We start from the raw sequence: 14,505 nt of genomic DNA, 5'->3' as shown, positions 1-14,505 counted from the left end.
ATACAGCTCTGCAAGATAAGAAGAAGCTAGTGCTCAAAAACACTGTTGAGCTGCTACACAAAACCTGGTGGCTTACGCTTCTGGAGTATTCTGATATACAAATACTGTATTCTTACTATTGTTAGTAATTCTCTTGGAACTTACAAACAAATGCATGTGAGCAATAATGTAAATTCTGATAAATACCCTTGCCTACATACCTTGTAAGACACATAGACTGCATATACATGCAGAGATATTTTTAAACTATCATATATTACTTTTCATTAAAATGCAACATAGCATTCCTTTGCATTATGACACCTATTTATTGTAAGACATATTTGTCTCATTTTTAAAGTAAATGAGTGAAGTAAATTTCCTGACACTCCATGTGTAAATGTATAGGCTAATTTACTGAATTAGTACTTTAGAAAAATCAATCCAGTAAGCTATCATCACAAAGTAAAAATTAAAATATATAAAAAGAGGGCCCAGAGAGATGTCTCAGTGGTTACGAGTTCTTGTTGCTCTTTCAGAGTGCCCGAGTTTGGTTCTCAGTATTCATGTGGCTCACAGCTGCCTGTAACTCCAGATTAATTTCAATAAAGTGCATGACTTCAGTACTCCACTCTTATCAATAGACAGGACAACAGAGAAACATTGGACTTAAATAACATGGTCAATAAAATGAATCTGAAAAATATCTAGAGATCATTAAACCTGAACACCAAGAAATGCATATTCTCAGTAGTCCATGGAACTTTCTCCAAAACTGAACAGATATTAGGAAACAAGGCAATCTTTAGCTTTGCTATAGGAAAATTGAATTTCCTGTGTTCTATCTGATGCCATTTTCTTCTGTCTTTCATAGGCATGGCACACTTACATACATGCAGGCATAATGGTCACACACATAAAAATAGAAATAAATAAATAAAAAGAAATAAAAGGATCCCCTCTTGCAGATAATATGATTCTAAGAGACCCTAAAATTTTCACTAAAAGAGTCTTAGAGCTGACACATTCAGTAAAATGGAATGATATAATATTAAAACACAGAAATCGGTAAACTTTTTGTACACCAATGACAAACGTACTGAAAAAGAAATCAAGAAAACAATCACATTACTGATGTCCATAAAAAATATAGAATACTTTGGAATAAACCTAACCAAGGAAGTGAAAGACTGCCATAATCAAAACTTTAAGAAACTGAAGAAAGAAACTGAGGAAGACACTAGAAGATGGAAAGATGGAAAGGCATCTGTAGTGGTTTGAATGAAAATGTCTCCCATAGTCTCCAAGTTGGTAGCACTGTTTCGGAAGTTTTAGGAGGAGTGGCCTTGCTGGAGGAAATTCATCCTTCGGGATAGGTTTTGAGAGTTCATAAGCCTTGCCAGATTTCTAGTACCTCTCTGCTTTCTGTACATGCTTGAAGATGTGATCAGTTGGATTTCTGCTCCTCCATGCTTCCCCTGCCATTATGGACTCCCTCTGGGACCGTAAGTCAAATAAACTCTTCCTTGGTCATGGTATTTTATCACAGCAACAGAAAAGCAACTAATGCAATATCACATGCTTATGGATTGTAATAATATTTTGAAAATGGGCATCATACTGAAAGCAATCTACAGATTCAGTAAAATCGCAATCAATTCCAAATTCTCCTGTATAGACATAGAAAAAAATCTCAGAATTTATATGGAGTCACAAAAGATCAAAGAATTCTGAATAAAAACAATACTGAAGAAGCCACTGAAGACCAAGAGGGAAGACAAGCCTTGAACTAGTATGCATAGGATGTTCCATATATCCCAGCAGCTTCAATAGAAGCTGAGGACCCAGCTTGGTGACTGAATTTAACTCACAGGGGCAACAGAAGTTCCAAATCTCTCAACTGCTCCAGTTGTAGTTGAGGAACCAGGATGATTTATGAAGGTGGGCAAGAGATATTAAGGATGTTGCAGATAGGTGAAGGGGTCCAGATGGGATCGAAATATAATGTATGGAATTTGTATCAGACACACAACTAACAAAAGACATCCACATGCCCAAACAGCAATGCAAAAACATAAATAATATGAAGAACCCAAAAGAATATGTTCCCTTCAAAACTCACTAGTCAAACAGAAGTGTACTAAAATGAGAGTCACTCAGAGGAACTCTGTCATCCAGAATTTAAAAGAACAATCATAAACATGATCAAAGAATGTAAAGAATGCACAAACAACTCAAAGAACTCAAAGAAGATAGGCATAAACTTATAACTGAAGCTTAAGAAAATACAAATATGCAACTGAATGAAACAACAAAAACAATCCAGGACTTGAAAAGTGAATTCACAAAAAAGGTAGAAATATTGAAGAAAATCCAAGCCAAAAAGAATATGGAATTGAAAAACTCAATAAGTCAATTTGAAACAACAGGAGAAAATCTCAAAAGCAGAATGAATGAAATGGAAATTGGAATATCAAGACTGGTTGACAAAGTTGAAGAACTATACTCTTCAAGCAAAGACTATGAAAAATTAAAACAAAACAGGAATGGAATGCACAGGAAATGTGGGACACCATGAAAAGACAAATAGGCATACAAGAAGAAGAATCTCAGGTCAATGGCAGTGACCAGATCTTCAACAGGATTATAGAACAAAACTTCCCCAAATTAAGGAAAGACATAATTATATAGATACAAGAAGCACATAGAGCACCAATTTAGACAGAACCAGAACAGAAACTCCCCACAGCATATCATAGTAGGAATACTAAATTTACAGAATAAAGAGAGGGTAATGAAAGCTGCTAGAGGAAAACAAGTTACACATAAAGGAAAACCCATCAGAATTAGCTGACTTTTCAATGCAAACTATAAAGCCAGAAGAGCCTGGACTAAAGTATTTCCAGTTCTAACTGACTATGGATGCCAGTCTAGAATACTTTACCCAGCAAAACTGTCCATCACAGTCAATGTGGAACAAAACGTTTTTCATGACACTAATAGGCTGAAAAAAATTAATGTTCACCAAACCAGCTGTACAGAGAATACTTGAAGCAATACAAAGAACCAAAGATAGAGAAGATAAAAATAACTATACCCAAGAGATTACAGAAAGAAAAAAAAATAAGATATAATTATAGAAACACAAAATAGGATGAACAGAACAAATTAAGATGACAATAACCAATGCACATCTTTGAATAATAACTATAACTATCAATGGCCTCAATTCTCAAGTCAAAAGAGATAGCCTAGCGGAAAGGATTAAGAAACAAAATCTATCTGGACATGGTGGCACACACCTTTAATACCAGTACTTGGGAGGTAGAGTCAGGCAGATTTCTGTGAGATTGAGGCTGGCCTGGTCTACATAGTGGGTTCCAGGCCATCTGGGCTACCGAAAGACTTTGTCTCAAAACAACAACAACAACAACAACAAAACAAAACAAAAAAAGAAAGAAAAAGAAAATCCATCTTTTTGTTGTCTTCAAGAAATTAATCTCATCTTCAAGGATAGGCACTGCCTTAGGGTGAAAGAATGATGGAAAAATATCTCAAGCAAATGGCACTAAGAAGCAAGTAGGTGTTGCGATTCTAATATCTGACAAAACAGACTTCAAATTAAAACCAATCAGATGAAACAAAGAAAGTCACTTTATTCTAACTAAAGGAACAATACACCAAGAAGATAGTGTAATCATGAACATATATGCACCAAATTCTGGTGCACCAATTTCATAAAACCAGTACTAAAGGACTCTAAAACAGATTAACCCCAACTCAGTAATAATAGTAGGTGGCTTCAATATCCCACTCCCACTATCTCTAATAGATAGGTCAACTGGTAAAGAATAAGCAGAGAGACATCTGAATTAAATGACATCTTACATCAGATGGACCTAACAGACCTCTACAGACTATTCCACCCAAGTACCAAAGAACACATTTTCTACTGAGTAGCCCATATATGTTTCTCTAAAATTGGCCACATACTGGGTCACAAAACACACCTCAACAAACACAAAAAGAATGAGGTAAATCCACGCATTCTGTCGGACCACAATGCAATAAAGCTTATGATCAACAGCAAATGAAGCTGTAGTAACTACATGAACTCATGGAGATTAAACACCACACTCATGAATGATGAATGTGTCAGAGAAGAAATTAGGAAAGAAATAAAGGTATTCCTGGAACTAAATAAACATTCATCCACAGCTGGTGGGATTGCAAACTCATGCAACCCCTATGGAAAGCAGTGTGGAGAACTCTTAAAAAACTAAAAATGAGCCTACCATTTGACCCAGTTATACCACTCCTTGGCATATACCCAAAGAACTCATCTTATTGCAGAGACATCCATGTTTGGATGGATGTACACCCATGTTTGTGGCTGCTCTTTTCACAATAGCTAAGAGGTGGAAGCAACCTAAGTGTCCCTCAACTGATGAGTGGATAATGAAAGTGTGGTACATGCATACAATGGAGTTGTACTCAGTAGTAAAGAAAGATGAAATCATATAACTTGCAGGTAAATGGATGGAACTAGAAACTGTTATACTAAGAGAAGTAACACAGACTCCAAAAACCAAGTAATGTACATTCTCTCTCATTTGCATATCTTACCATCAAACCCTTATATAATCCAACATATTCTGTTGTAACTGCAGGAGTCAGGAAAATGGAAAGAAGAAGCCTGAGAGAGGGGGATAGAAGGAGACAGGTGTCACCAAGGGGGAAATGGGGAAAATGGGGGTATTAAACTGGGAAGGGAGGAGGGAGGATTATACAAGGAACCATGGGGGTAAAGGAGAAAAAGTATTTAAAGAGAGGAGAAATAACAGGAGATGGATATTATCGAATGTGAAAAGGGAAAATGGGAGTACTTTAGCTGGGAAGGTAGGAGGAAGGGCTAGATTGGGAGAAAGAGAAGACAGATAAGTAGCGCTTAAGTGGTTTAAAAAACCAGAGGGAAATATTTAAGTTCAAAAGTCTACTAAAAAATACCCATACAATATCTGTACATGAGTTTATGTGTACAGATGAAGGCTATGTAACAAGGAACACAATACCAGATAGGAAAAATCTCCATTTGAGTTGTCAGTGTAATCAAAAGACTCAAATTACACAGACTATTGCCACAACCCTTGATTACCTCCTAGAACTTGAAGATAAGACCTTATTGCTGAAGACAGGACATACTTCTGTCACAGGTCTTGGAACAGTGGGGCTGGAACTGACTTGGAAGCATCTTCCTTGAAGACTACCTCTCATAGTTTTGGAGGATACTATGCAAGGTGCTAAAAAAGAAAATCAATCAATGGTCCAATCCCAGCTTTAAAGGCTAATAATCACAACAATCACTGGCACAACAAACTATCTCTATTGGTACAGTAGTGGCACTTTTATCTTGGGGATAATCAACAGCCATCTAATTGGACTTAAAGCCCACTCAGTGGGAGGGAACTCATGTGTGGTGCTGTAAACATAGCCAATTACATATGGCTGGAGAGGTCATAGATCCTAGAGACAACCCTAAATCTGTCACATCCCTAGACAAATGTAATTTCTTACTGTAGACTAAATATGTATTCTTTTGTTTGCAGACAAGTATACCTCTCACTACTCATCAATGAAGCTTCTTTTTACAACAGATGGAGACTATTACAGAGTTCCATAACTGGTAAACCACAAAGAATAACTGTCTATGAGATTCCCAGTCCTAAGTGACAACTCTAAAATGGGACCTCTACACTGAAGGCTCATAGAACATAGTGGAACATTGGGTAGAGGAAGAATAATGTTGGGAGGTTGATGTGTTTGGGGGAATATGGAGGAAGTTGGTGGGGGAAATGAGAGATGGATATGATCTCATTTCAATGTATACATGCATGAAAATTTTAAAAATATTTTATATATTATTTTTTATTTTATGTATATGAGTGTATTGCCTGCATGTATATGAGTACACCTGTGTCATGCAATGCCACGGAGGTCAGAAGAGGGCTTCGGATTCCCCTGGAACTGGAATTAAGGATGGTTTGTAGCCACCATGTGGGTGCTGGGAACCGAACCCAAGTTCTCTGCAAGAGCAGTCAGTGCTCTTAACCACTGAGCCATCTCTCCAGCCCCACATGCATGAAATTTTCAAAGAAAAATTATAGTTGCAATAAAAAACCATGAGCTAGGCATCCTAGTTTGTTTCTCCATAAAAATTTCTGTTCTAATTTGTTTCTCCATTGCTGTGACAAAGTACTCTGACCAGTACCAACTTGGGGAGGAAAGGGTTTATTTGTCTTACATCTCCCAGGTCACCATTCATCACTGAGCCCAAGGTAGGAACTCAGGGCAGGCAGGAACATGGAGGCAGGAGCTGGAGCACAGGCCACAGAGGAGCACTGCTTACTGGCTTGCTCCCCTGGCCCATGCTCAACCGGCTTTCTTATACAACATAGGCCCACCTGCCCAGGGGTGGCACCACCCACAGTGGGCTGGGCACTCCCATATCACTTAACAATCAAGAAAATTCCCCCACAGACATGGCCATAGGCCAGTCCAATGGAGGCAATTACCCATTTGAGACTCCCTCAACCGAGGTGTGTCAAGTTGACACTAAAGCTATCCAGCACACTAGGGTATGTTCCTCTTCTGTTGGCGCTGGCCAGCTTTCTAAGTGGAAAGCCATTTTTCCCTGTTCTCTTATTCTGTCTCTTTCTTCCTGATGCTGGCTCATTCTTAAGCATGCTGTCTCTGGTACTTTGGGTTTTTTCACTCTTTCTCCTTCTCACCATGTGGCTGACCTTCATGCTGCCTTTACTCAAAAGACATGGTTTTTTTTGTTTGTTTGTTTTTGTTTTTCTCTTTTTCTTCCTTATCTCCCTCCTGCTAGAAGCTGCTAAGATTTACACCTTAGCAAGGGTTTTTCTTTCCTAACACGGGGTTTTTCTTTCAAATTCTGATTAAATTTTTCTCAAGCTTAAAAAAGAAAAACAGAGAATTACATATTGATCTCCCTAATGAACATAGATGCAAATGCAAGAACACATAAAAAATTATGACCATGTCTGCTTCATTCCAGAGGAACAGAGGTGGTTTGACATAAACCAAAATTTTTATAATTCGTCACAGTCTTAAGGACAAAAAAATAAGATGCTCATCTCAATAGATGCAGGAATGCCTTTGACAAAATCCAATAGATGGAAAGCTGGAGAGGTTAGAAAGGAAGGGACCATAGTTCATCATAATAAAGGCTGCATATGACAAACATATAGCCAACATCATCCTAAATGGAGAAAAAAATGAAAATATTCCCACTAAAATCATGAGCAAAGCAAGGTTGCTTACTCTGTACATTCCTATTCTGTACAGCACTTTAATTTTTAGGTAGACCAGTACAAGAAAATATGGAAATGAAAGGGAAACAATTAGGAAAGGAAAAAGTAAAAGTGTATGTGCAGCTGACATCAGTAAAAGACCCAAAACACTCCACCAAAAAAAACCTCTTAAAACGGATATGTACTTTCAGCAAAGTGGCAACAAACAAAATTTGCACAAAAAACAGTAGTTTTCCTACATACTAATGACAGCAAAGAATTTGGTGGGGGTTGAGGACAGAAATCCCACTTAACCAAGAAAATGTGGGACTTCTTCAATTGAAACTAAAACACTGAAGAAAGAAATTCAGGAGGACACTAGGAAATAGAGAAAGTATGAACATGTCTGATTTCAAACCATAATAATAAAAAAAACATGGTTCTGGCACAAACTAGGTAAGTAGATCAGTGAAATAAAGTAGAGGATCCAGGTATAATTCCATATAACATCACTCATTTGCCAAAATGCACAGTGGAGAGAAGACAGCATGGTCAACAAATGATACTGGAAAAACTGGATGTTTACATGTTCAAGAATGAAGCTAGATCCTATCTTTCACTGCAGAAATCAACTTCGAATGGGTTAAACTTAACATAAAATCTGAAACTCTGCAACTCCAGAGGAAAAGGTAGAGGATACTCTACAAAATACAGACATTAGCAAGGACTTTTAAAATAAGAAATAAGGCCAAAAAATTGGGAAATTATGCTTAATGAAATTAAAAGGCCTCATTACAGCAAAGGAAATTGTCAATCAAGTGAAGAGGGAGCTCACAGAATGGGACAAAATATGTGCGTGCTATGTTTCCAGTGGAATACACAACTCAAAAAGCTAAACGAGAAAACAAGCAACTCAATTGAAAAATGAGGCATGTATCTGAGAAAGAACTCTCAAAAGAAAAAATATAAATGGCTAATAAAATTTTTAAATGTTCAACATCATTAACTGTCAGGAAAATAGAAATTAAAACAGCTTTGAGGGGGATGGAGAGATGACTCAGCAGTTAAGAGCATTGGCTGCTCTTCCAGAGGACCAGGGTTTGGCTCCCAGCACCCACATGGTGGCTAACAACTCTCTGTAGCTCCAGTTATAGGGGATCCAATGCCCGTTTCTGGATATGATATGGGTGAACTTTCACAGATGCAGGTAAAACACTCATACATGTAGAATAAAAATAAATAAATAAATAAAAGTACTTTGAGATTATATTTCACCACAGTCAGAATGTCTTTAATGAAGAACTTAAGTGTCAACAACTGCTGGCAAAGATGTAGAGAAAGAGGAGCTAACATAAACTAACATATGACCTACTATTCCTCTCTTGCCATATCCCCAAAGGGGATATATTGGACCACAGTCATGTGTGTGCACATTCATGTTCATTGCTGCTCTACTCACGATAGCTAGGAAATGGAATCAGCCTAAGTGTCCATCAACAGATGGATGGCTGATGAAAATGTGGTGCATATATACAATTGGATTTTATTCAACTTTAAAGATAAATGAAATTTTCAGGCAAGTGAATGGAAGTAGAAAAAAAATTATATTGAATTACCTTAGACCCACAAAGACAAACAATGCATGCTCTCTCCTATGAGTTTTGAATCCTTAAATTTGTGTGTTTAACTTGGAGTACACCTGAAAGCAAGGGAATTAGAAGAGGGCCATCATGGTGGGGGTTCCTTTAAAAGAGGGTGATAGCCAAACAGGTGATATTCAAGCAGAAAAGTGAAATACTGGGAGCAGAAAGTTTAATCAAGGTGGTCAAAATGAAGGATTTATGAAAAAGTCATGTGGAAGTCTACTACTTTGTAAGGCAAATAGAAGATGATTAATGAGTTAGAAGGACCTAGATAATGCTATTCCTAAAAGCCATGGGTTATTCAACCTTCTTATGAGCTGCTGGTCAAGGAGGCCACAGAAACTCTAACAGAGTATGCAAAGAGATTTAGCTGCTATGATCCATCTTCTTCCACATAGACTAGGACTTCCTTTGAGAATTTTTAAAGGCAGCATTCTTGCTAATGATCTGGTTCATAGAATCAAGACACAGTGTTAATATTGATTTCAAACTTCCAGGCATTTAAGAACTCCATGGCAGAAATAGATTTACAGAATGAAAATTCTGCACAGATAATGACAGCTTATCATCATATTAGGTCAGTGAAGAAAAAAGACAAACAGATACAACAGAATGCAGTCTTTACATACACCTTTGTCTACAAAGGAACTGACTAACTTGCATCTCTTACTGTGAACCTGACAGGAACGATGCTTAGAAGGACTCATGAAGGAATCATTCCAAAATTACAGTAGCCTGGATGGTAAGACTCTGTTGCTGAAGGAGAAATCAGACTGGTGCTAACTTTAAAGTTTTATCTCTACCTGCTAATGTCCATAGTGCTTGAAGGTGCTACCAGAAGGAAAAAATAATCATCAGCCCTTTCCAGGGTTGGATCCTGTGATCTACAATAACAACCGACCTGCTAAGATATCCCCTCAGGTATAATAATAGCACAAATATTATGGTAGTAAACAACCACTCTTTAATTGGATTTCAGGTCCACTTCCTAGGGTGGAGCCCATACTTGGCATTGATATCAGGCTTAGGAACCTGAGGCTAGACAGGCCACAGGACATTGGGGAGAACCCAATACTATTTTTCTTACTATGATATAAACTACCTCCTGTGATTTATTGTTGTACCCAGAGATACAGTCTTCCTGAATAGGAGACTGTAGCCTGAAAATTACTCATGTCTCCGAAAAGAGTGGGTGATGAGGGGCACCCTGGGAAAAGCCATATTGGAACTTGGAGCAAAGCACACGGCCTCTGGGGAGTGGCAGTGGGGCATCCTGTCTGTCCTGTGGGCTCTGAAGGGCAAGAAGAGGCACTCAGACTGTGGGGTGAGACAACACATGGGCTCATCATGAGAAATCTAGTGGAGCCTACAAGTGAGCTTGAATGGTGCAGTGGGTTGTGAGAAGCCATTTCTTTGTAAGTCACACCCTCCCACATATCATATAAACTATGCAAAATTCAAATAGAACTGTGTTAGGTTGGTTTTATTAACCAGTGTCAGAACCGGGAAACCTGGTGACTGAGGGCCAGTCTCCCAGAGGGCGGGAAGGGGAAAATTTAGTAAAACAATTGGCATAGAGTGGCTGGATAAACAAACCACAGGAGTCTGGGAAAAACATGGGGATATGGGCCTGGGAAAGTGTCATGGTTCTAGCAGCATCTGGTGCTGGACTGAAAGGGAGCCCAATTCAGATTCCCAAATCCAGAAGGGCAGAGATAGGTGCCACAAGGAGCCTTATAAGGAAATGTGACCTATCCAAGAGAAGCTGGTAGAAACCCAGGGGAGAGGGTGACCAGACCCCATATGCTTAATGGGGTTAGTTGCACTCATGTGGGTTATACAATTGGTCATTAAATATGTAATCAGGATGACGTGGGCCATGCAGATGTGACAGACTCCAAGGGGAAAATCCCTGGGCCACAGTTGTGCTGTAAATGTAGGAAAATAGTGCAGTTGCTTGAAAAATGGAGTCCACAGCCACATGGATCTGAAAACTAGTTAAAGATTATAGAGAGCCTGGAAAAAAATCCTACAAGCAAAAGAGGAAAACAGAGAGGGGAGTGGCCACTATTATGCATAATAAAAGATTTGCCCAAGGCAAAGGACACTGAAAACCACTAAGGAGTTACTCTCAGCCCCAGAGCTTAAAAAGGAGGAAAAGTGGGAGATTTTAACTTGTGCAAGGTTAGGGGACTAAGAGTCCAAGGACCCAGGAAAAAAGACAGTAGTGAAAAAAAAAAAAAAACAACCTAAAAATAAAAGTAGCTAAAGCTGTCCCTCAGATCCAACCTTTGATTTAAAAAGAGAAAAAAGTTGACAGGACTATAGCTAGGAGAAAATACTCCACACTGGAGCTGTTGGAACTAGGACAGACTTAGAAGCAAGCAATCAAAGAACCCCTCACCACATGGCTCATGAGGACATAGGACATGGGAGAAATAATGTCAGTCTAAGTCCTTCAGAAGCTTCACAGCTGAGTTATAACTACCCATCCATCCTTGCAACATAGGCTGTTCAGCCTAGGCCAGTGCAGGAGGGGAGCAGCCCCTAATGGGATGGCTGGTGCAAGGCATGAAAGATACATGCTCATCACCAAGGGAAACTCCCATAATTAACAAAGGCTGAAGGACTATAAAGGAGGGACAGGCATTACTGAGAGAATTAAGTATGAATAAAGCAATATATGGTGTCCAGTTTGCTGGGCCAGATAGGGCTATGTTCACCAGAGATATAAAAGAAAGCTTAATTCAACTGGGACCTCTAGAATGGTATAGAGTTTCAATGATTTTGCTAAGTCTTTTAGTGAGGCAGAATATTTGTAAAGTGGGGGAGGCTTTAACAAATCTAAGTGACTCAAACCAGCATGTAAAATGTGTCTGTAGAATAACAGAACACCCTACAAGAGACATAAAAAAGACCAGACAGAAGAAATGGCCTGTTTGGGTTACTCAAAGACAAATGTGGCAGGATTTATGTCAAGCCCAAATTCCCAAAGAAAAAATTGATAGAAAACCAAATTCAGTACTAAGGAGTTTCTGGAAATCTTTAAAAATCTGAAGAACAGATTAAAAAAGGCATTCAGAGGATAAAAAAGGTCCCAGGGGTGGTTAAGAATCCCCAAAGATTAAATAAGATATATTTCTCTCCTGAGAAAGGCTATGCTAGGGGTGGAAGTGATTTTTCCCACCAGAGCCTCCCCCAGCAGCCAGGTATGGTCAATGGAGAGATGGCAGATATGGCTACAGCCACGAGGCAGACCCAGGGCCTCCCTGACTCAGGGAACCAATGTGTGCAGCAGGGACAAGAGAGACCCTATGCTTCCTTAGCCTGGTCAGGCAACTGGAGCCAGCACCTGTAAATGTATCAAGGATAGAAGAATACAAAGAGACTCCATTTAAGATACCCAGAATGTACAGTGACTCCAAAGGGATAACTAAAGATAATAAAGAACTAACCAAATTAATGCCTCTTACCCATGCTACGGTACCTAACAAAGATCTATGGAGAAAGAAATTAATATGAATGGATAAAACCTTTCCATGCTGTGTTACACCTTGTCTATGATTGATTTAATATATGGTGTTAACATTTGAGTGTTTTACAGATGTAAAACCCATTTGAAAGATACCTGAAAAACAAAGGCCAGCTACAGCTGTAAGATTCTTGAGAATTTAATGGTTGGGTAAGATAAAAACAAGGGCTCCCAAAACTCTACAACTATTAAGAAAAACTATGGTACCAGGGGTGGGTTGGCCCCCCCCCATGAGCTGTTGGTCAGAGAGAGATCCTAGAGGTCCTCAAATTAACCAAGGTTATTGCCACTAATGTCAGCTGTACACTAGAAAGGTCAGTAAGGCCATGTTGCAGAAGAAACTGCATGATGTGAGCAAGGGAAGAGAAGAGTTGGAGCCAAGACTAAGCTAAAAACTTCATGCCACTGGATGGATGGATTTCATAGTGCCAAAAGGTCCTATGCAGATGGTTGGAGGAAAAGGATCCCCTATGTTTCTGCTCAACAGTGGACCCTGAGTTCTGCACACTATGGGCATGCCAAGCAATGCCTGCTAGTGCAATAATGGCTCAAGTAACATACGTACAACTGACAAATTTCTAATTGGATAAGGCCCACTCCTAAGGGTGGAACACACATCTGGTGCTGTGGACCAGGCCAATCTCCTGTGCCAGGGAAGGATATAGGCCCCAGTGGGGAAGCCGTCGTAAGTATACTGTTTAATGAATATGGTACATCTACTGGGATATCTTCTAGAGATTTGTATTTACATTCATGTTTGTTTCCCCTGGGGAAAGGGGTTGAGCCATGGCTATATTGGAACTTGGAGTGAAGTGTGAGGTCACCAGGGAGCAGCAGTAGGGCATCCCATCCATCCTGTGGGCTCTGCAGGGCAAGATGAGGCACTCAGACCATGGGGTGGGACACTGAGTGGATGTACCACGTGAAAGCTGATGGAGAGTATGGGCAGGCTTGAATGGCACGTGGGTTATGAGAAGCTGTTTCTTTGTAAATCAGCCCCTCCAAAATGTCATATAAACCATGCAAAATTCAACTAGAATTTAGGTTGATTTTATTTACCAGCATCAGAACTGGGAGACCTGGTGACTGAGGGCCCGTCTCCCAGAGGGCAGGAAGGGGATAATTTAGTGAAACAGAGACCTAAATGAAACTTTTGCCTCCCAAGGCTCAGGGATCATTGCAGAAGAGATGGCAAAAAAATTTTCAGAGCCAAGGTGGTGAATGAGAAGAAAACAGAATTTTCCAGAAATCCAATCAGTTACTCACATGAACTCAAAGCTATGGTAATAGCATGCACAAGTCCCATGCAAGCTCAAACCAGACAAAATTCCAGCATAGACAAGAAGAAGTGGTAAGAAATTCCAACCCAACCTAAGGAAATCAGCATTCAGTGGCTTCTGGGAGGGGCAGAAGTGGTGATCACAGGGCAGCTTGTTGCAGTTGGGTAGTTTTCTCCTTCCACCATCTGCACAAGTGAACTCAGGTCATCAGGCTTGGTGCCAGGTGTTTTTACCTGGTAATCCACCTTGCTTGATCAAACAAACATTTTTAGGGCTAACCTGTAACTAACACTGTGTCTAAAGTGTAGATGCAGTTGTGGGGTGGTAGGTAGTGAATACACACCTACCACCTGAGAAAGGAGTTCAAAAATTCATGGGTGTATTGTTTAATTTTTGTTTAATTTATGTGGAATCGGTGAGGATAAATCCTTTCTCTGCTCTTTGGGTTTATAGTTGCTTAAACACTGTTCCAATTGCTTATAAATTTATGAACAATAGTTTCATCTTTCTACTGATCCCCGCAGGAGCTTATGTACAGAAATTATCTTCATTCTGGCAGTCTTATATTTTTCAATTCCACATTCTAATTATAATTTAGAAAACTTTTTGTCTGCGAAAAACGCTCATACATTAAAAGCATAAAACTTCCTAAGCAGCCACTTGGTTATCAAGGAAGCAATTTCTTCGTTATTCACTAGAGGGCAGTATTGGCTTATTTAATGTACATAAAGTATTAATTTTTATTTTCTGAGTTAATT

Source organism: Nannospalax galili, unplaced genomic scaffold (genome assembly GCF_000622305.1).
Source record: "Nannospalax galili isolate Female #2095 unplaced genomic scaffold, S.galili_v1.0 scaffold889, whole genome shotgun sequence".
Lineage (NCBI taxonomy): Eukaryota > Metazoa > Chordata > Mammalia > Rodentia > Spalacidae > Nannospalax > Nannospalax galili.
The sequence above is the reverse complement of the archived record's forward strand: the minus strand, read 5'-3'. Positions refer to the sequence as shown.